The sequence below is a fragment of the Scleropages formosus genome, chromosome 14 (assembly GCF_900964775.1).
Source record: "Scleropages formosus chromosome 14, fSclFor1.1, whole genome shotgun sequence".
Lineage (NCBI taxonomy): Eukaryota > Metazoa > Chordata > Actinopteri > Osteoglossiformes > Osteoglossidae > Scleropages > Scleropages formosus.
This window is the reverse complement of record NC_041819.1, coordinates 24926516-24944953: the sequence shown is the minus strand read 5'-3', so window position 1 is coordinate 24944953 and position 18438 is coordinate 24926516. Positions and strand designations below refer to the sequence as shown.

The 18438-nt window shown below is 48.7% G+C and overlaps 13 non-coding genes across 13 annotated transcripts; 4 read left to right on the top strand and 9 right to left on the bottom strand.

The window, feature by feature from the left end:
* Positions 1–575: 575 nt before the first annotated feature.
* trnal-caa (transfer RNA leucine (anticodon CAA)) lies at positions 576–686 on the bottom strand. The gene is made up of 2 exons: positions 649–686; positions 576–621 (listed from the first exon to the last, which is right to left on the bottom strand). It is a non-coding gene; the product is annotated as a tRNA-Leu (tRNA).
* Positions 687–3352: 2666 nt separating this feature from the next.
* Positions 3353–3463, top strand: trnal-caa (transfer RNA leucine (anticodon CAA)). Its single transcript has 2 exons — positions 3353–3390; positions 3418–3463. It is a non-coding gene; the product is annotated as a tRNA-Leu (tRNA).
* A 384-nt stretch (positions 3464–3847) lies between these two features.
* trnal-caa (transfer RNA leucine (anticodon CAA)) lies at positions 3848–3959 on the bottom strand. The gene is made up of 2 exons: positions 3921–3959; positions 3848–3893 (listed from the first exon to the last, which is right to left on the bottom strand). It is a non-coding gene; the product is annotated as a tRNA-Leu (tRNA).
* A 640-nt stretch (positions 3960–4599) lies between these two features.
* trnal-caa (transfer RNA leucine (anticodon CAA)) lies at positions 4600–4710 on the bottom strand. The gene is made up of 2 exons: positions 4673–4710; positions 4600–4645 (listed from the first exon to the last, which is right to left on the bottom strand). It is a non-coding gene; the product is annotated as a tRNA-Leu (tRNA).
* Positions 4711–7376: 2666 nt separating this feature from the next.
* On the top strand, positions 7377–7487 carry trnal-caa (transfer RNA leucine (anticodon CAA)). Its single transcript has 2 exons — positions 7377–7414; positions 7442–7487. It is a non-coding gene; the product is annotated as a tRNA-Leu (tRNA).
* A 384-nt stretch (positions 7488–7871) lies between these two features.
* Positions 7872–7982, bottom strand: trnal-caa (transfer RNA leucine (anticodon CAA)). The gene is made up of 2 exons: positions 7945–7982; positions 7872–7917 (listed from the first exon to the last, which is right to left on the bottom strand). It is a non-coding gene; the product is annotated as a tRNA-Leu (tRNA).
* Positions 7983–8622: 640 nt separating this feature from the next.
* On the bottom strand, positions 8623–8733 carry trnal-caa (transfer RNA leucine (anticodon CAA)). Its single transcript has 2 exons — positions 8696–8733; positions 8623–8668 (listed from the first exon to the last, which is right to left on the bottom strand). It is a non-coding gene; the product is annotated as a tRNA-Leu (tRNA).
* A 2666-nt stretch (positions 8734–11399) lies between these two features.
* On the top strand, positions 11400–11510 carry trnal-caa (transfer RNA leucine (anticodon CAA)). Its single transcript has 2 exons — positions 11400–11437; positions 11465–11510. It is a non-coding gene; the product is annotated as a tRNA-Leu (tRNA).
* Positions 11511–11894: 384 nt separating this feature from the next.
* On the bottom strand, positions 11895–12005 carry trnal-caa (transfer RNA leucine (anticodon CAA)). Its single transcript has 2 exons — positions 11968–12005; positions 11895–11940 (listed from the first exon to the last, which is right to left on the bottom strand). It is a non-coding gene; the product is annotated as a tRNA-Leu (tRNA).
* A 640-nt stretch (positions 12006–12645) lies between these two features.
* On the bottom strand, positions 12646–12756 carry trnal-caa (transfer RNA leucine (anticodon CAA)). Its single transcript has 2 exons — positions 12719–12756; positions 12646–12691 (listed from the first exon to the last, which is right to left on the bottom strand). It is a non-coding gene; the product is annotated as a tRNA-Leu (tRNA).
* A 2666-nt stretch (positions 12757–15422) lies between these two features.
* On the top strand, positions 15423–15533 carry trnal-caa (transfer RNA leucine (anticodon CAA)). The gene is made up of 2 exons: positions 15423–15460; positions 15488–15533. It is a non-coding gene; the product is annotated as a tRNA-Leu (tRNA).
* A 384-nt stretch (positions 15534–15917) lies between these two features.
* On the bottom strand, positions 15918–16029 carry trnal-caa (transfer RNA leucine (anticodon CAA)). The gene is made up of 2 exons: positions 15991–16029; positions 15918–15963 (listed from the first exon to the last, which is right to left on the bottom strand). It is a non-coding gene; the product is annotated as a tRNA-Leu (tRNA).
* A 640-nt stretch (positions 16030–16669) lies between these two features.
* Positions 16670–16780, bottom strand: trnal-caa (transfer RNA leucine (anticodon CAA)). Its single transcript has 2 exons — positions 16743–16780; positions 16670–16715 (listed from the first exon to the last, which is right to left on the bottom strand). It is a non-coding gene; the product is annotated as a tRNA-Leu (tRNA).
* Between the last annotated feature and the right edge of the window lie 1658 nt (positions 16781–18438).

Below are 18438 nucleotides of genomic sequence, written 5' to 3'. Positions count from 1 at the left end.
ATTTCCTAGTAGAACAACAAACTTTAAACGTTATTAACGGGAATTTAACACGAACGGTCCGGTTTTAAACTCACAACCTCATTACCCATTTTGGGATTTTTAAGACTTGCTTATGTGCTTAACTTTTACCTTGTGCTTTTGGACCTCTTGTTAGCAGGACCAAGACGTGGATGCGGAAGAGTGTAGCAAAGGGGTTAGGTGTAGCGGCTTATCAGGACTGGAAGATCCTCTATTGAGGACCAGTTGTGTTGATACTTTCATAGCTCATAACCAGAGCGATGAGTTTGATGTGGGCGGCCGTAGGAAGGTCAATGCAGAGAGACGAGGAGGGGAGACACGTGGGAATGTTTCTGGGAGTCAAACGCAAGTCGTGCAGCAGCGTCCTGTATCAGCAGAAGTACAATAAACTACATTTATTCATTCAGTAAACTATTCTCTCCACAAGGGAGAATCAGGTAGTTTTCACCATATTCATACAGGGTGCAGACCTTGATTCGAAGCGCTTCAGTAGGACTTGGGATTCAGACCAGCAACTTCCATAAGGTAACAGCTGCAACTAGCGTGAGGAAGCATGTTGTCAGAAGCGGGATTCGAACCCACGCCTCCCTTCGGAGACCAGAAGACCCGTTTGCAGGGAAGGTAACGAACCTTGAGTCTGGCGCCTTAGACCACTCGGCCATCCTGACACACATCGAGTCCTCCTCTGCTGCCGATCTCATGCTCCCGGTCACAGACTGAGCTGTGACATGCAAGTTGGTTGCAAGGAATCGGTAAGATGCCGGCAAAATGCCATCAGTCAAGTGCTGAACCTTGTTGCTGTTGTTGCCTGTCACGTGCATTTCACCTTGTACTGCTACATTGCTTGTTCCGGTCTAGTATTCCATTTAAACACTTTCTGTTTGAACTAGATTGGGTGCCGGGAAAGGCCTACCGGTATCTGTCTGTTCGTCATTAACTAAAAACATTTCTTTTATCAAAGTATGACAAGTACATGTAATTGGTTGCGAAAAGTAAATGCATTTATTGTTTTTAAAAATCATTTCTGTAAACTTTTTGCTTACCATACAGCTATCTGGCATTCTGTGGTGTTCGGTACCTTGTGCTGTAAACCAGATGAGGTGAACCATCGGGGTATTTCTAGGCGGGAGTCCTTGGGCACAACCAACTAGACAGAGGTGTTTTATTGTGTAATGTGATAAATGTTTTTATAAGTTGTAACGTAGGGATATTTATAGTAGAAAATGTTTTGTATTGTTTGTATGTTTTAGTATTTATGTTGGATGTAATTTTTGGGGAAATGTACTTTGGAATAGCTGAGGCTGTTGTGGTATAACCAGAAGGGTGGAGTTACTGCTATATAAGTTTGTATTAGGGCACTAGAGGAGGTGGCCAATTGATGCAAACTTATGCAGACAGACTCTCATGCAGTAAACAGGAGAACTATATGCATTGCTGTTGATGCAAGGGGTTAAGCCCATGGCTCATAGGCCTCGTGTTCTTTGTAACTTAATGTTTGTTTTGTACTTGGCTCGAGTTAATGTGTTTTGAAGAATACCTTTTAGTAAAGGAAAATAAACCTTTTTCTTGGTCCAACTACTTCAATTCTCCACTGCTGCTTCCATCCGTCGTCCATACCCCCACACTCCCGTCTCCCCTCGCTCGTGAGCAAGACCCCAAGATACTTAAATTCCTCCACCTGGGGAATATTCTCTCCCCTTACCTGAAGGGGGCGTGCCCTCCTTTCCCGTGAGAAAACCATGGACTCAGACTTTGAGGTGCTGATCTTCATCCCCGCCGCTTCACGCTCGGCTGCAAACCATTCCAGTGCGTGTTGGAGGCAACCATGTGACGGTGCCAAAAGGACAACATCATTTGCAAAAAGCAGAGACGTCACCTTCCGACTCCCGCACAGAATGCCCTCCTGACCTCGACTGCACCGTGATATCCTGTCCATGAAAACCACAAACAGGAGTGGAGACAAGGCACTACCTTGGCGGAGTCCGACACCAACACTGAACGGGCTCCTCGTGGACCTCGGGGACAGCGCCTTTGGATTGGCAAACTGGGGTGGGGGTCCCTAAAACTCTTTTCAGCCGCTTGTATGCGGACACAGCTCTCGCTCAGCGTGTACAGGGATCGAATGGCCCGCAGTAGTGGCTCCAGCACCCCATACTCCCTAAGCACCTCCCATGGAATTTCCCGGGGAACACGGTCATAGGCCTTCTCCAAGTCTACAAAAGACATGTAGACTGGATTAGCAAGTAATGCGGTCGCTGTACCGGACTGTAGTGGTGAAAGGAGAGCTGAGCCATAAAGCGAAGCTCTCCATTTACCGCTCGATCTACGTCCCTACCCTCACCTATGGTCATCATCTCTGGGTGATGACCGAAAGAATAAGATCGCGGATACAAGCGGCCGAAACGAGTTTTCTCCGCAGGGTGTTGGGACTCACTCTCCGTGATAGGGTGAGGAGTTCGGACAGCCGGGAGGAGCTCAGAGTAGAGGCGCTACTCCTCCACATTGAGAGGAGCCAGATCAGGTGGTTCTGGCATCTGATAAGGATGCCATGCCCCTGGACACCTCCCTTTGGAGGTGTGCCAGGCACGGCCAACTGGGCCCAGGACAGCTGGAAGGATTATACCTCACAGTTGGCTTGGGAACGGTTGGGGATCCCCCAGGCTGAGCTGGAGGAAGTTGCGGAGGACAGCGGCGGCTGGGCCTCTCTGCTCTCCCTGTTGTCGCAGCGACCTTACTGGGACAAGTGGGAAAGAAAATGGATGGCTGGGTAAAAGCGTTGCTGTGCGTCAGGATGGCCGAGTGGTCTAAGGTGCCGGACTCAAGGTACGGTACCTTCCCTGCTAAAGGGCCTTCTGGTCTCTGAATGGAGGCGTGGGTTCGACTTCCACTTCTGACAGACCCTTTTGCCGGGTTATGGCTGTTACCTTATGAAAGTAGCAGGTGTGAATCCCAAGTCCTCCGGTAGTGCTCTGAGGTGAGGGTTCTACCCTGGAGGACTACGGTTAAAAACAAAAGCTGTCTGTATGTGCGGGTTCAACTCCTACTCTGACTGGGTTCTTCAAAAACTGCATCCGTCATGTCCCTCCACCGCCTCGTTTGACTCCTCTCAATGTAGAGGAATAGCGGCTCTACTCCGAGGTCCTCCTGGCTGTCTGAACTCTTCCGCCTGTGGAGAAAGCTCATTTTGGCCGCTTGTATCTGCAATCTTATTCTTTTGGTCGTTACCCAAAGTCCATGACCATAGGTGAAGGTAGGGACGTAGTTTGACCGGTAAATGGAGAGCTTCGCCTTATGGCTCAGCTCCCCTTGGATGGGCGAAGGGCTCTGTGCGTGTGTCAGGATGGCCGAGTGGTCTAAGGCGCCAGACTCAAGGCGTAGTGCCTTCCCTACTAAAGGGCCTTCTGGTCTCCAAATGGAGGCGTGGGTTCGAATCCCACTTCTGACAAAGCACTTTAGTCGATTACAGCAGTCACCTTATGAAACTAACAAGACTGAATGCCCAGTCCTGCTGCAGCACGCTGAGTTGAGGTTTGCACCCTGTAGAGCTACAGTTGAAAACCCAATCTATGGATAAATGTGTGGGTTAAGATGCTGTCTTGAGACTCCAGCTCAAATATGTAACCCAACAACCTTCAGAAAGGTGATTGATCACTTCAGTTTTGCAAGTGAAGCAACCGCGTAGGTGGATTGCAGGTCCATATATATAGACAGGTTTTGTTCTTAACCGTAGTACACAGGGTGCAACCCTCGACTCAGAGCACTACAGCAGGACTTGGGATTCACACCTGCTACTTTCATAAGGTAACAGCCATAACCCGCCAAAAGGGACTGTCAGAAGTGGGATTCGAACCCACGCCTCCATTCGGAGACCAGAAGGCCCATTTGTAAGGAAGGTACCCAACCTTGAGTCTGGCGCCTTAGGACCACTCGGCCATCCTGGCATACCTCTAACCCCTTCTCGTTTGCTGTGTAAAACTACACTCTTCATATGGAAACATTTACCATTATTTCCTAGTAGAACAACAAACTTTAAACGTTATTAACGGGAATTTAACACGAACGGTCCGGTTTTAAACTCACAACCTCATTACCCATTTTGGGATTTTTAAGACTTGCTTATGTGCTTAACTTTTACCTTGTGCTTTTGGACCTCTTGTTAGCAGGACCAAGACGTGGATGCGGAAGAGTGTAGCAAAGGGGTTAGGTGTAGCGGCTTATCAGGACTGGAAGATCCTCTATTGAGGACCAGTTGTGTTGATACTTTCATAGCTCATAACCAGAGCGATGAGTTTGATGTGGGCGGCCGTAGGAAGGTCAATGCAGAGAGACGAGGAGGGGAGACACGTGGGAATGTTTCTGGGAGTCAAACGCAAGTCGTGCAGCAGCGTCCTGTATCAGCAGAAGTACAATAAACTACATTTATTCATTCAGTAAACTATTCTCTCCACAAGAGAGAATCAGGTAGTTTTCACCATATTCATACAGGGTGCAGACCTTGATTCGAAGCGCTTCAGTAGGACTTGGGATTCAGACCAGCAACTTCCATAAGGTAACAGCTGCAACTAGCGTGAGGAAGCATGTTGTCAGAAGCGGGATTCGAACCCACGCCTCCCTTCGGAGACCAGAAGACCCGTTTGCAGGGAAGGTAACGAACCTTGAGTCTGGCGCCTTAGACCACTCGGCCATCCTGACACACATCGAGTCCTCCTCTGCTGCCGATCTCATGCTCCCGGTCACAGACTGAGCTGTGACATGCAAGTTGGTTGCAAGGAATCGGTAAGATGCCGGCAAAATGCCATCAGTCAAGTGCTGAACCTTGTTGCTGTTGTTGCCTGTCACGTGCATTTCACCTTGTACTGCTACATTGCTTGTTCCGGTCTAGTATTCCATTTAAACACTTTCTGTTTGAACTAGATTGGGTGCCGGGAAAGGCCTACCGGTATCTGTCTGTTCGTCATTAACTAAAAACATTTCTTTTATCAAAGTATGACAAGTACATGTAATTGGTTGCGAAAAGTAAATGCATTTATTGTTTTTAAAAATCATTTCTGTAAACTTTTTGCTTACCATACAGCTATCTGGCATTCTGTGGTGTTCGGTACCTTGTGCTGTAAACCAGATGAGGTGAACCATCGGGGTATTTCTAGGCGGGAGTCCTTGGGCACAACCAACTAGACAGAGGTGTTTTATTGTGTAATGTGATAAATGTTTTTATAAGTTGTAACGTAGGGATATTTATAGTAGAAAATGTTTTGTATTGTTTGTATGTTTTAGTATTTATGTTGGATGTAATTTTTGGGGAAATGTACTTTGGAATAGCTGAGGCTGTTGTGGTATAACCAGAAGGGTGGAGTTACTGCTATATAAGTTTGTATTAGGGCACTAGAGGAGGTGGCCAATTGATGCAAACTTATGCAGACAGACTCTCATGCAGTAAACAGGAGAACTATATGCATTGCTGTTGATGCAAGGGGTTAAGCCCATGGCTCATAGGCCTCGTGTTCTTTGTAACTTAATGTTTGTTTTGTACTTGGCTCGAGTTAATGTGTTTTGAAGAATACCTTTTAGTAAAGGAAAATAAACCTTTTTCTTGGTCCAACTACTTCAATTCTCCACTGCTGCTTCCATCCGTCGTCCATACCCCCACACTCCCGTCTCCCCTCGCTCGTGAGCAAGACCCCAAGATACTTAAATTCCTCCACCTGGGGAATATTCTCTCCCCTTACCTGAAGGGGGCGTGCCCTCCTTTCCCGTGAGAAAACCATGGACTCAGACTTTGAGGTGCTGATCTTCATCCCCGCCGCTTCACGCTCGGCTGCAAACCATTCCAGTGCGTGTTGGAGGCAACCATGTGACGGTGCCAAAAGGACAACATCATTTGCAAAAAGCAGAGACGTCACCTTCCGACTCCCGCACAGAATGCCCTCCTGACCTCGACTGCACCGTGATATCCTGTCCATGAAAACCACAAACAGGAGTGGAGACAAGGCACTACCTTGGCGGAGTCCGACACCAACACTGAACGGGCTCCTCGTGGACCTCGGGGACAGCGCCTTTGGATTGGCAAACTGGGGTGGGGGTCCCTAAAACTCTTTTCAGCCGCTTGTATGCGGACACAGCTCTCGCTCAGCGTGTACAGGGATCGAATGGCCCGCAGTAGTGGCTCCAGCACCCCATACTCCCTAAGCACCTCCCATGGAATTTCCCGGGGAACACGGTCATAGGCCTTCTCCAAGTCTACAAAAGACATGTAGACTGGATTAGCAAGTAATGCGGTCGCTGTACCGGACTGTAGTGGTGAAAGGAGAGCTGAGCCATAAAGCGAAGCTCTCCATTTACCGCTCGATCTACGTCCCTACCCTCACCTATGGTCATCATCTCTGGGTGATGACCGAAAGAATAAGATCGCGGATACAAGCGGCCGAAACGAGTTTTCTCCGCAGGGTGTTGGGACTCACTCTCCGTGATAGGGTGAGGAGTTCGGACAGCCGGGAGGAGCTCAGAGTAGAGGCGCTACTCCTCCACATTGAGAGGAGCCAGATCAGGTGGTTCTGGCATCTGATAAGGATGCCATGCCCCTGGACACCTCCCTTTGGAGGTGTGCCAGGCACGGCCAACTGGGCCCAGGACAGCTGGAAGGATTATACCTCACAGTTGGCTTGGGAACGGTTGGGGATCCCCCAGGCTGAGCTGGAGGAAGTTGCGGAGGACAGCGGCGGCTGGGCCTCTCTGCTCTCCCTGTTGTCGCAGCGACCTTACTGGGACAAGTGGGAAAGAAAATGGATGGCTGGGTAAAAGCGTTGCTGTGCGTCAGGATGGCCGAGTGGTCTAAGGTGCCGGACTCAAGGTACGGTACCTTCCCTGCTAAAGGGCCTTCTGGTCTCTGAATGGAGGCGTGGGTTCGACTTCCACTTCTGACAGACCCTTTTGCCGGGTTATGGCTGTTACCTTATGAAAGTAGCAGGTGTGAATCCCAAGTCCTCCGGTAGTGCTCTGAGGTGAGGGTTCTACCCTGGAGGACTACGGTTAAAAACAAAAGCTGTCTGTATGTGCGGGTTCAACTCCTACTCTGACTGGGTTCTTCAAAAACTGCATCCGTCATGTCCCTCCACCGCCTCGTTTGACTCCTCTCAATGTAGAGGAATAGCGGCTCTACTCCGAGGTCCTCCTGGCTGTCTGAACTCTTCCGCCTGTGGAGAAAGCTCATTTTGGCCGCTTGTATCTGCAATCTTATTCTTTTGGTCGTTACCCAAAGTCCATGACCATAGGTGAAGGTAGGGACGTAGTTTGACCGGTAAATGGAGAGCTTCGCCTTATGGCTCAGCTCCCCTTGGATGGGCGAAGGGCTCTGTGCGTGTGTCAGGATGGCCGAGTGGTCTAAGGCGCCAGACTCAAGGCGTAGTGCCTTCCCTACTAAAGGGCCTTCTGGTCTCCAAATGGAGGCGTGGGTTCGAATCCCACTTCTGACAAAGCACTTTAGTCGATTACAGCAGTCACCTTATGAAACTAACAAGACTGAATGCCCAGTCCTGCTGCAGCACGCTGAGTTGAGGTTTGCACCCTGTAGAGCTACAGTTGAAAACCCAATCTATGGATAAATGTGTGGGTTAAGATGCTGTCTTGAGACTCCAGCTCAAATATGTAACCCAACAACCTTCAGAAAGGTGATTGATCACTTCAGTTTTGCAAGTGAAGCAACCGCGTAGGTGGATTGCAGGTCCATATATATAGACAGGTTTTGTTCTTAACCGTAGTACACAGGGTGCAACCCTCGACTCAGAGCACTACAGCAGGACTTGGGATTCACACCTGCTACTTTCATAAGGTAACAGCCATAACCCGCCAAAAGGGACTGTCAGAAGTGGGATTCGAACCCACGCCTCCATTCGGAGACCAGAAGGCCCATTTGTAAGGAAGGTACCCAACCTTGAGTCTGGCGCCTTAGACCACTCGGCCATCCTGGCATACCTCTAACCCCTTCTCGTTTGCTGTGTAAAACTACACTCTTCATATGGAAACATTTACCATTATTTCCTAGTAGAACAACAAACTTTAAACGTTATTAACGGGAATTTAACACGAACGGTCCGGTTTTAAACTCACAACCTCATTACCCATTTTGGGATTTTTAAGACTTGCTTATGTGCTTAACTTTTACCTTGTGCTTTTGGACCTCTTGTTAGCAGGACCAAGACGTGGATGCGGAAGAGTGTAGCAAAGGGGTTAGGTGTAGCGGCTTATCAGGACTGGAAGATCCTCTATTGAGGACCAGTTGTGTTGATACTTTCATAGCTCATAACCAGAGCGATGAGTTTGATGTGGGCGGCCGTAGGAAGGTCAATGCAGAGAGACGAGGAGGGGAGACACGTGGGAATGTTTCTGGGAGTCAAACGCAAGTCGTGCAGCAGCGTCCTGTATCAGCAGAAGTACAATAAACTACATTTATTCATTCAGTAAACTATTCTCTCCACAAGAGAGAATCAGGTAGTTTTCACCATATTCATACAGGGTGCAGACCTTGATTCGAAGCGCTTCAGTAGGACTTGGGATTCAGACCAGCAACTTCCATAAGGTAACAGCTGCAACTAGCGTGAGGAAGCATGTTGTCAGAAGCGGGATTCGAACCCACGCCTCCCTTCGGAGACCAGAAGACCCGTTTGCAGGGAAGGTAACGAACCTTGAGTCTGGCGCCTTAGACCACTCGGCCATCCTGACACACATCGAGTCCTCCTCTGCTGCCGATCTCATGCTCCCGGTCACAGACTGAGCTGTGACATGCAAGTTGGTTGCAAGGAATCGGTAAGATGCCGGCAAAATGCCATCAGTCAAGTGCTGAACCTTGTTGCTGTTGTTGCCTGTCACGTGCATTTCACCTTGTACTGCTACATTGCTTGTTCCGGTCTAGTATTCCATTTAAACACTTTCTGTTTGAACTAGATTGGGTGCCGGGAAAGGCCTACCGGTATCTGTCTGTTCGTCATTAACTAAAAACATTTCTTTTATCAAAGTATGACAAGTACATGTAATTGGTTGCGAAAAGTAAATGCATTTATTGTTTTTAAAAATCATTTCTGTAAACTTTTTGCTTACCATACAGCTATCTGGCATTCTGTGGTGTTCGGTACCTTGTGCTGTAAACCAGATGAGGTGAACCATCGGGGTATTTCTAGGCGGGAGTCCTTGGGCACAACCAACTAGACAGAGGTGTTTTATTGTGTAATGTGATAAATGTTTTTATAAGTTGTAACGTAGGGATATTTATAGTAGAAAATGTTTTGTATTGTTTGTATGTTTTAGTATTTATGTTGGATGTAATTTTTGGGGAAATGTACTTTGGAATAGCTGAGGCTGTTGTGGTATAACCAGAAGGGTGGAGTTACTGCTATATAAGTTTGTATTAGGGCACTAGAGGAGGTGGCCAATTGATGCAAACTTATGCAGACAGACTCTCATGCAGTAAACAGGAGAACTATATGCATTGCTGTTGATGCAAGGGGTTAAGCCCATGGCTCATAGGCCTCGTGTTCTTTGTAACTTAATGTTTGTTTTGTACTTGGCTCGAGTTAATGTGTTTTGAAGAATACCTTTTAGTAAAGGAAAATAAACCTTTTTCTTGGTCCAACTACTTCAATTCTCCACTGCTGCTTCCATCCGTCGTCCATACCCCCACACTCCCGTCTCCCCTCGCTCGTGAGCAAGACCCCAAGATACTTAAATTCCTCCACCTGGGGAATATTCTCTCCCCTTACCTGAAGGGGGCGTGCCCTCCTTTCCCGTGAGAAAACCATGGACTCAGACTTTGAGGTGCTGATCTTCATCCCCGCCGCTTCACGCTCGGCTGCAAACCATTCCAGTGCGTGTTGGAGGCAACCATGTGACGGTGCCAAAAGGACAACATCATTTGCAAAAAGCAGAGACGTCACCTTCCGACTCCCGCACAGAATGCCCTCCTGACCTCGACTGCACCGTGATATCCTGTCCATGAAAACCACAAACAGGAGTGGAGACAAGGCACTACCTTGGCGGAGTCCGACACCAACACTGAACGGGCTCCTCGTGGACCTCGGGGACAGCGCCTTTGGATTGGCAAACTGGGGTGGGGGTCCCTAAAACTCTTTTCAGCCGCTTGTATGCGGACACAGCTCTCGCTCAGCGTGTACAGGGATCGAATGGCCCGCAGTAGTGGCTCCAGCACCCCATACTCCCTAAGCACCTCCCATGGAATTTCCCGGGGAACACGGTCATAGGCCTTCTCCAAGTCTACAAAAGACATGTAGACTGGATTAGCAAGTAATGCGGTCGCTGTACCGGACTGTAGTGGTGAAAGGAGAGCTGAGCCATAAAGCGAAGCTCTCCATTTACCGCTCGATCTACGTCCCTACCCTCACCTATGGTCATCATCTCTGGGTGATGACCGAAAGAATAAGATCGCGGATACAAGCGGCCGAAACGAGTTTTCTCCGCAGGGTGTTGGGACTCACTCTCCGTGATAGGGTGAGGAGTTCGGACAGCCGGGAGGAGCTCAGAGTAGAGGCGCTACTCCTCCACATTGAGAGGAGCCAGATCAGGTGGTTCTGGCATCTGATAAGGATGCCATGCCCCTGGACACCTCCCTTTGGAGGTGTGCCAGGCACGGCCAACTGGGCCCAGGACAGCTGGAAGGATTATACCTCACAGTTGGCTTGGGAACGGTTGGGGATCCCCCAGGCTGAGCTGGAGGAAGTTGCGGAGGACAGCGGCGGCTGGGCCTCTCTGCTCTCCCTGTTGTCGCAGCGACCTTACTGGGACAAGTGGGAAAGAAAATGGATGGCTGGGTAAAAGCGTTGCTGTGCGTCAGGATGGCCGAGTGGTCTAAGGTGCCGGACTCAAGGTACGGTACCTTCCCTGCTAAAGGGCCTTCTGGTCTCTGAATGGAGGCGTGGGTTCGACTTCCACTTCTGACAGACCCTTTTGCCGGGTTATGGCTGTTACCTTATGAAAGTAGCAGGTGTGAATCCCAAGTCCTCCGGTAGTGCTCTGAGGTGAGGGTTCTACCCTGGAGGACTACGGTTAAAAACAAAAGCTGTCTGTATGTGCGGGTTCAACTCCTACTCTGACTGGGTTCTTCAAAAACTGCATCCGTCATGTCCCTCCACCGCCTCGTTTGACTCCTCTCAATGTAGAGGAATAGCGGCTCTACTCCGAGTTCCTCCTGGCTGTCTGAACTCTTCCGCCTGTGGAGAAAGCTCATTTTGGCCGCTTGTATCTGCAATCTTATTCTTTTGGTCGTTACCCAAAGTCCATGACCATAGGTGAAGGTAGGGACGTAGTTTGACCGGTAAATGGAGAGCTTCGCCTTATGGCTCAGCTCCCCTTGGATGGGCGAAGGGCTCTGTGCGTGTGTCAGGATGGCCGAGTGGTCTAAGGCGCCAGACTCAAGGCGTAGTGCCTTCCCTACTAAAGGGCCTTCTGGTCTCCAAATGGAGGCGTGGGTTCGAATCCCACTTCTGACAAAGCACTTTAGTCGATTACAGCAGTCACCTTATGAAACTAACAAGACTGAATGCCCAGTCCTGCTGCAGCACGCTGAGTTGAGGTTTGCACCCTGTAGAGCTACAGTTGAAAACCCAATCTATGGATAAATGTGTGGGTTAAGATGCTGTCTTGAGACTCCAGCTCAAATATGTAACCCAACAACCTTCAGAAAGGTGATTGATCACTTCAGTTTTGCAAGTGAAGCAACCGCGTAGGTGGATTGCAGGTCCATATATATAGACAGGTTTTGTTCTTAACCGTAGTACACAGGGTGCAACCCTCGACTCAGAGCACTACAGCAGGACTTGGGATTCACACCTGCTACTTTCATAAGGTAACAGCCATAACCCGCCAAAAGGGACTGTCAGAAGTGGGATTCGAACCCACGCCTCCATTCGGAGACCAGAAGGCCCATTTGTAAGGAAGGTACCCAACCTTGAGTCTGGCGCCTTAGACCACTCGGCCATCCTGGCATACCTCTAACCCCTTCTCGTTTGCTGTGTAAAACTACACTCTTCATATGGAAACATTTACCATTATTTCCTAGTAGAACAACAAACTTTAAACGTTATTAACGGGAATTTAACACGAACGGTCCGGTTTTAAACTCACAACCTCATTACCCATTTTGGGATTTTTAAGACTTGCTTATGTGCTTAACTTTTACCTTGTGCTTTTGGACCTCTTGTTAGCAGGACCAAGACGTGGATGCGGAAGAGTGTAGCAAAGGGGTTAGGTGTAGCGGCTTATCAGGACTGGAAGATCCTCTATTGAGGACCAGTTGTGTTGATACTTTCATAGCTCATAACCAGAGCGATGAGTTTGATGTGGGCGGCCGTAGGAAGGTCAATGCAGAGAGACGAGGAGGGGAGACACGTGGGAATGTTTCTGGGAGTCAAACGCAAGTCGTGCAGCAGCGTCCTGTATCAGCAGAAGTACAATAAACTACATTTATTCATTCAGTAAACTATTCTCTCCACAAGAGAGAATCAGGTAGTTTTCACCATATTCATACAGGGTGCAGACCTTGATTCGAAGCGCTTCAGTAGGACTTGGGATTCAGACCAGCAACTTCCATAAGGTAACAGCTGCAACTAGCGTGAGGAAGCATGTTGTCAGAAGCGGGATTCGAACCCACGCCTCCCTTCGGAGACCAGAAGACCCGTTTGCAGGGAAGGTAACGAACCTTGAGTCTGGCGCCTTAGACCACTCGGCCATCCTGACACACATCGAGTCCTCCTCTGCTGCCGATCTCATGCTCCCGGTCACAGACTGAGCTGTGACATGCAAGTTGGTTGCAAGGAATCGGTAAGATGCCGGCAAAATGCCATCAGTCAAGTGCTGAACCTTGTTGCTGTTGTTGCCTGTCACGTGCATTTCACCTTGTACTGCTACATTGCTTGTTCCGGTCTAGTATTCCATTTAAACACTTTCTGTTTGAACTAGATTGGGTGCCGGGAAAGGCCTACCGGTATCTGTCTGTTCGTCATTAACTAAAAACATTTCTTTTATCAAAGTATGACAAGTACATGTAATTGGTTGCGAAAAGTAAATGCATTTATTGTTTTTAAAAATCATTTCTGTAAACTTTTTGCTTACCATACAGCTATCTGGCATTCTGTGGTGTTCGGTACCTTGTGCTGTAAACCAGATGAGGTGAACCATCGGGGTATTTCTAGGCGGGAGTCCTTGGGCACAACCAACTAGACAGAGGTGTTTTATTGTGTAATGTGATAAATGTTTTTATAAGTTGTAACGTAGGGATATTTATAGTAGAAAATGTTTTGTATTGTTTGTATGTTTTAGTATTTATGTTGGATGTAATTTTTGGGGAAATGTACTTTGGAATAGCTGAGGCTGTTGTGGTATAACCAGAAGGGTGGAGTTACTGCTATATAAGTTTGTATTAGGGCACTAGAGGAGGTGGCCAATTGATGCAAACTTATGCAGACAGACTCTCATGCAGTAAACAGGAGAACTATATGCATTGCTGTTGATGCAAGGGGTTAAGCCCATGGCTCATAGGCCTCGTGTTCTTTGTAACTTAATGTTTGTTTTGTACTTGGCTCGAGTTAATGTGTTTTGAAGAATACCTTTTAGTAAAGGAAAATAAACCTTTTTCTTGGTCCAACTACTTCAATTCTCCACTGCTGCTTCCATCCGTCGTCCATACCCCCACACTCCCGTCTCCCCTCGCTCGTGAGCAAGACCCCAAGATACTTAAATTCCTCCACCTGGGGAATATTCTCTCCCCTTACCTGAAGGGGGCGTGCCCTCCTTTCCCGTGAGAAAACCATGGACTCAGACTTTGAGGTGCTGATCTTCATCCCCGCCGCTTCACGCTCGGCTGCAAACCATTCCAGTGCGTGTTGGAGGCAACCATGTGACGGTGCCAAAAGGACAACATCATTTGCAAAAAGCAGAGACGTCACCTTCCGACTCCCGCACAGAATGCCCTCCTGACCTCGACTGCACCGTGATATCCTGTCCATGAAAACCACAAACAGGAGTGGAGACAAGGCACTACCTTGGCGGAGTCCGACACCAACACTGAACGGGCTCCTCGTGGACCTCGGGGACAGCGCCTTTGGATTGGCAAACTGGGGTGGGGGTCCCTAAAACTCTTTTCAGCCGCTTGTATGCGGACACAGCTCTCGCTCAGCGTGTACAGGGATCGAATGGCCCGCAGTAGTGGCTCCAGCACCCCATACTCCCTAAGCACCTCCCATGGAATTTCCCGGGGAACACGGTCATAGGCCTTCTCCAAGTCTACAAAAGACATGTAGACTGGATTAGCAAGTAATGCGGTCGCTGTACCGGACTGTAGTGGTGAAAGGAGAGCTGAGCCATAAAGCGAAGCTCTCCATTTACCGCTCGATCTACGTCCCTACCCTCACCTATGGTCATCATCTCTGGGTGATGACCGAAAGAATAAGATCGCGGATACAAGCGGCCGAAACGAGTTTTCTCCGCAGGGTGTTGGGACTCACTCTCCGTGATAGGGTGAGGAGTTCGGACAGCCGGGAGGAGCTCAGAGTAGAGGCGCTACTCCTCCACATTGAGAGGAGCCAGATCAGGTGGTTCTGGCATCTGATAAGGATGCCATGCCCCTGGACACCTCCCTTTGGAGGTGTGCCAGGCACGGCCAACTGGGCCCAGGACAGCTGGAAGGATTATACCTCACAGTTGGCTTGGGAACGGTTGGGGATCCCCCAGGCTGAGCTGGAGGAAGTTGCGGAGGACAGCGGCGGCTGGGCCTCTCTGCTCTCCCTGTTGTCGCAGCGACCTTACTGGGACAAGTGGGAAAGAAAATGGATGGCTGGGTAAAAGCGTTGCTGTGCGTCAGGATGGCCGAGTGGTCTAAGGTGCCGGACTCAAGGTACGGTACCTTCCCTGCTAAAGGGCCTTCTGGTCTCTGAATGGAGGCGTGGGTTCGACTTCCACTTCTGACAGACCCTTTTGCCGGGTTATGGCTGTTACCTTATGAAAGTAGCAGGTGTGAATCCCAAGTCCTCCGGTAGTGCTCTGAGGTGAGGGTTCTACCCTGGAGGACTACGGTTAAAAACAAAAGCTGTCTGTATGTGCGGGTTCAACTCCTACTCTGACTGGGTTCTTCAAAAACTGCATCCGTCATGTCCCTCCACCGCCTCGTTTGACTCCTCTCAATGTAGAGGAATAGCGGCTCTACTCCGAGGTCCTCCTGGCTGTCTGAACTCTTCCGCCTGTGGAGAAAGCTCATTTTGGCCGCTTGTATCTGCAATCTTATTCTTTTGGTCGTTACCCAAAGTCCATGACCATAGGTGAAGGTAGGGACGTAGTTTGACCGGTAAATGGAGAGCTTCGCCTTATGGCTCAGCTCCCCTTGGATGGGCGAAGGGCTCTGTGCGTGTGTCAGGATGGCCGAGTGGTCTAAGGCGCCAGACTCAAGGCGTAGTGCCTTCCCTACTAAAGGGCCTTCTGGTCTCCAAATGGAGGCGTGGGTTCGAATCCCACTTCTGACAAAGCACTTTAGTCGATTACAGCAGTCACCTTATGAAACTAACAAGACTGAATGCCCAGTCCTGCTGCAGCACGCTGAGTTGAGGTTTGCACCCTGTAGAGCTACAGTTGAAAACCCAATCTATGGATAAATGTGTGGGTTAAGATGCTGTCTTGAGACTCCAGCTCAAATATGTAACCCAACAACCTTCAGAAAGGTGATTGATCACTTCAGTTTTGCAAGTGAAGCAACCGCGTAGGTGGATTGCAGGTCCATATATATAGACAGGTTTTGTTCTTAACCGTAGTACACAGGGTGCAACCCTCGACTCAGAGCACTACAGCAGGACTTGGGATTCACACCTGCTACTTTCATAAGGTAACAGCCATAACCCGCCAAAAGGGACTGTCAGAAGTGGGATTCGAACCCACGCCTCCATTCGGAGACCAGAAGGCCCATTTGTAAGGAAGGTACCCAACCTTGAGTCTGGCGCCTTAGGACCACTCGGCCATCCTGGCATACCTCTAACCCCTTCTCGTTTGCTGTGTAAAACTACACTCTTCATATGGAAACATTTACCATTATTTCCTAGTAGAACAACAAACTTTAAACGTTATTAACGGGAATTTAACACGAACGGTCCGGTTTTAAACTCACAACCTCATTACCCATTTTGGGATTTTTAAGACTTGCTTATGTGCTTAACTTTTACCTTGTGCTTTTGGACCTCTTGTTAGCAGGACCAAGACGTGGATGCGGAAGAGTGTAGCAAAGGGGTTAGGTGTAGCGGCTTATCAGGACTGGAAGATCCTCTATTGAGGACCAGTTGTGTTGATACTTTCATAGCTCATAACCAGAGCGATGAGTTTGATGTGGGCGGCCGTAGGAAGGTCAATGCAGAGAGACGAGGAGGGGAGACACGTGGGAATGTTTCTGGGAGTCAAACGCAAGTCGTGCAGCAGCGTCCTGTATCAGCAGAAGTACAATAAACTACATTTATTCATTCAGTAAACTATTCTCTCCACAAGAGAGAATCAGGTAGTTTTCACCATATTCATACAGGGTGCAGACCTTGATTCGAAGCGCTTCAGTAGGACTTGGGATTCAGACCAGCAACTTCCATAAGGTAACAGCTGCAACTAGCGTGAGGAAGCATGTTGTCAGAAGCGGGATTCGAACCCACGCCTCCCTTCGGAGACCAGAAGACCCGTTTGCAGGGAAGGTAACGAACCTTGAGTCTGGCGCCTTAGACCACTCGGCCATCCTGACACACATCGAGTCCTCCTCTGCTGCCGATCTCATGCTCCCGGTCACAGACTGAGCTGTGACATGCAAGTTGGTTGCAAGGAATCGGTAAGATGCCGGCAAAATGCCATCAGTCAAGTGCTGAACCTTGTTGCTGTTGTTGCCTGTCACGTGCATTTCACCTTGTACTGCTACATTGCTTGTTCCGGTCTAGTATTCCATTTAAACACTTTCTGTTTGAACTAGATTGGGTGCCGGGAAAGGCCTACCGGTATCTGTCTGTTCGTCATTAACTAAAAACATTTCTTTTATCAAAGTATGACAAGTACATGTAATTGGTTGCGAAAAGTAAATGCATTTATTGTTTTTAAAAATCATTTCTGTAAACTTTTTGCTTACCATACAGCTATCTGGCATTCTGTGGTGTTCGGTACCTTGTGCTGTAAACCAGATGAGGTGAACCATCGGGGTATTTCTAGGCGGGAGTCCTTGGGCACAACCAACTAGACAGAGGTGTTTTATTGTGTAATGTGATAAATGTTTTTATAAGTTGTAACGTAGGGATATTTATAGTAGAAAATGTTTTGTATTGTTTGTATGTTTTAGTATTTATGTTGGATGTAATTTTTGGGGAAATGTACTTTGGAATAGCTGAGGCTGTTGTGGTATAACCAGAAGGGTGGAGTTACTGCTATATAAGTTTGTATTAGGGCACTAGAGGAGGTGGCCAATTGATGCAAACTTATGCAGACAGACTCTCATGCAGTAAACAGGAGAACTATATGCATTGCTGTTGATGCAAGGGGTTAAGCCCATGGCTCATAGGCCTCGTGTTCTTTGTAACTTAATGTTTGTTTTGTACTTGGCTCGAGTTAATGTGTTTTGAAGAATACCTTTTAGTAAAGGAAAATAAACCTTTTTCTTGGTCCAACTACTTCAATTCTCCACTGCTGCTTCCATCCGTCGTCCATACCCCCACACTCCCGTCTCCCCTCGCTCGTGAGCAAGACCCCAAGATACTTAAATTCCTCCACCTGGGGAATATTCTCTCCCCTTACCTGAAGGGGGCGTGCCCTCCTTTCCCGTGAGAAAACCATGGACTCAGACTTTGAGGTGCTGATCTTCATCCCCGCCGCTTCACGCTCGGCTGCAAACCATTCCAGTGCGTGTTGGAGGCAACCATGTGACGGTGCCAAAAGGACAACATCATTTGCAAAAAGCAGAGACGTCACCTTCCGACTCCCGCACAGAATGCCCTCCTGACCTCGACTGCACCGTGATATCCTGTCCATGAAAACCACAAACAGGAGTGGAGACAAGGCACTACCTTGGCGGAGTCCGACACCAACACTGAACGGGCTCCTCGTGGACCTCGGGGACAGCGCCTTTGGATTGGCAAACTGGGGTGGGGGTCCCTAAAACTCTTTTCAGCCGCTTGTATGCGGACACAGCTCTCGCTCAGCGTGTACAGGGATCGAATGGCCCGCAGTAGTGGCTCCAGCACCCCATACTCCCTAAGCACCTCCCATGGAATTTCCCGGGGAACACGGTCATAGGCCTTCTCCAAGTCTACAAAAGACATGTAGACTGGATTAGCAAGTAATGCGGTCGCTGTACCGGACTGTAGTGGTGAAAGGAGAGCTGAGCCATAAAGCGAAGCTCTCCATTTACCGCTCGATCTA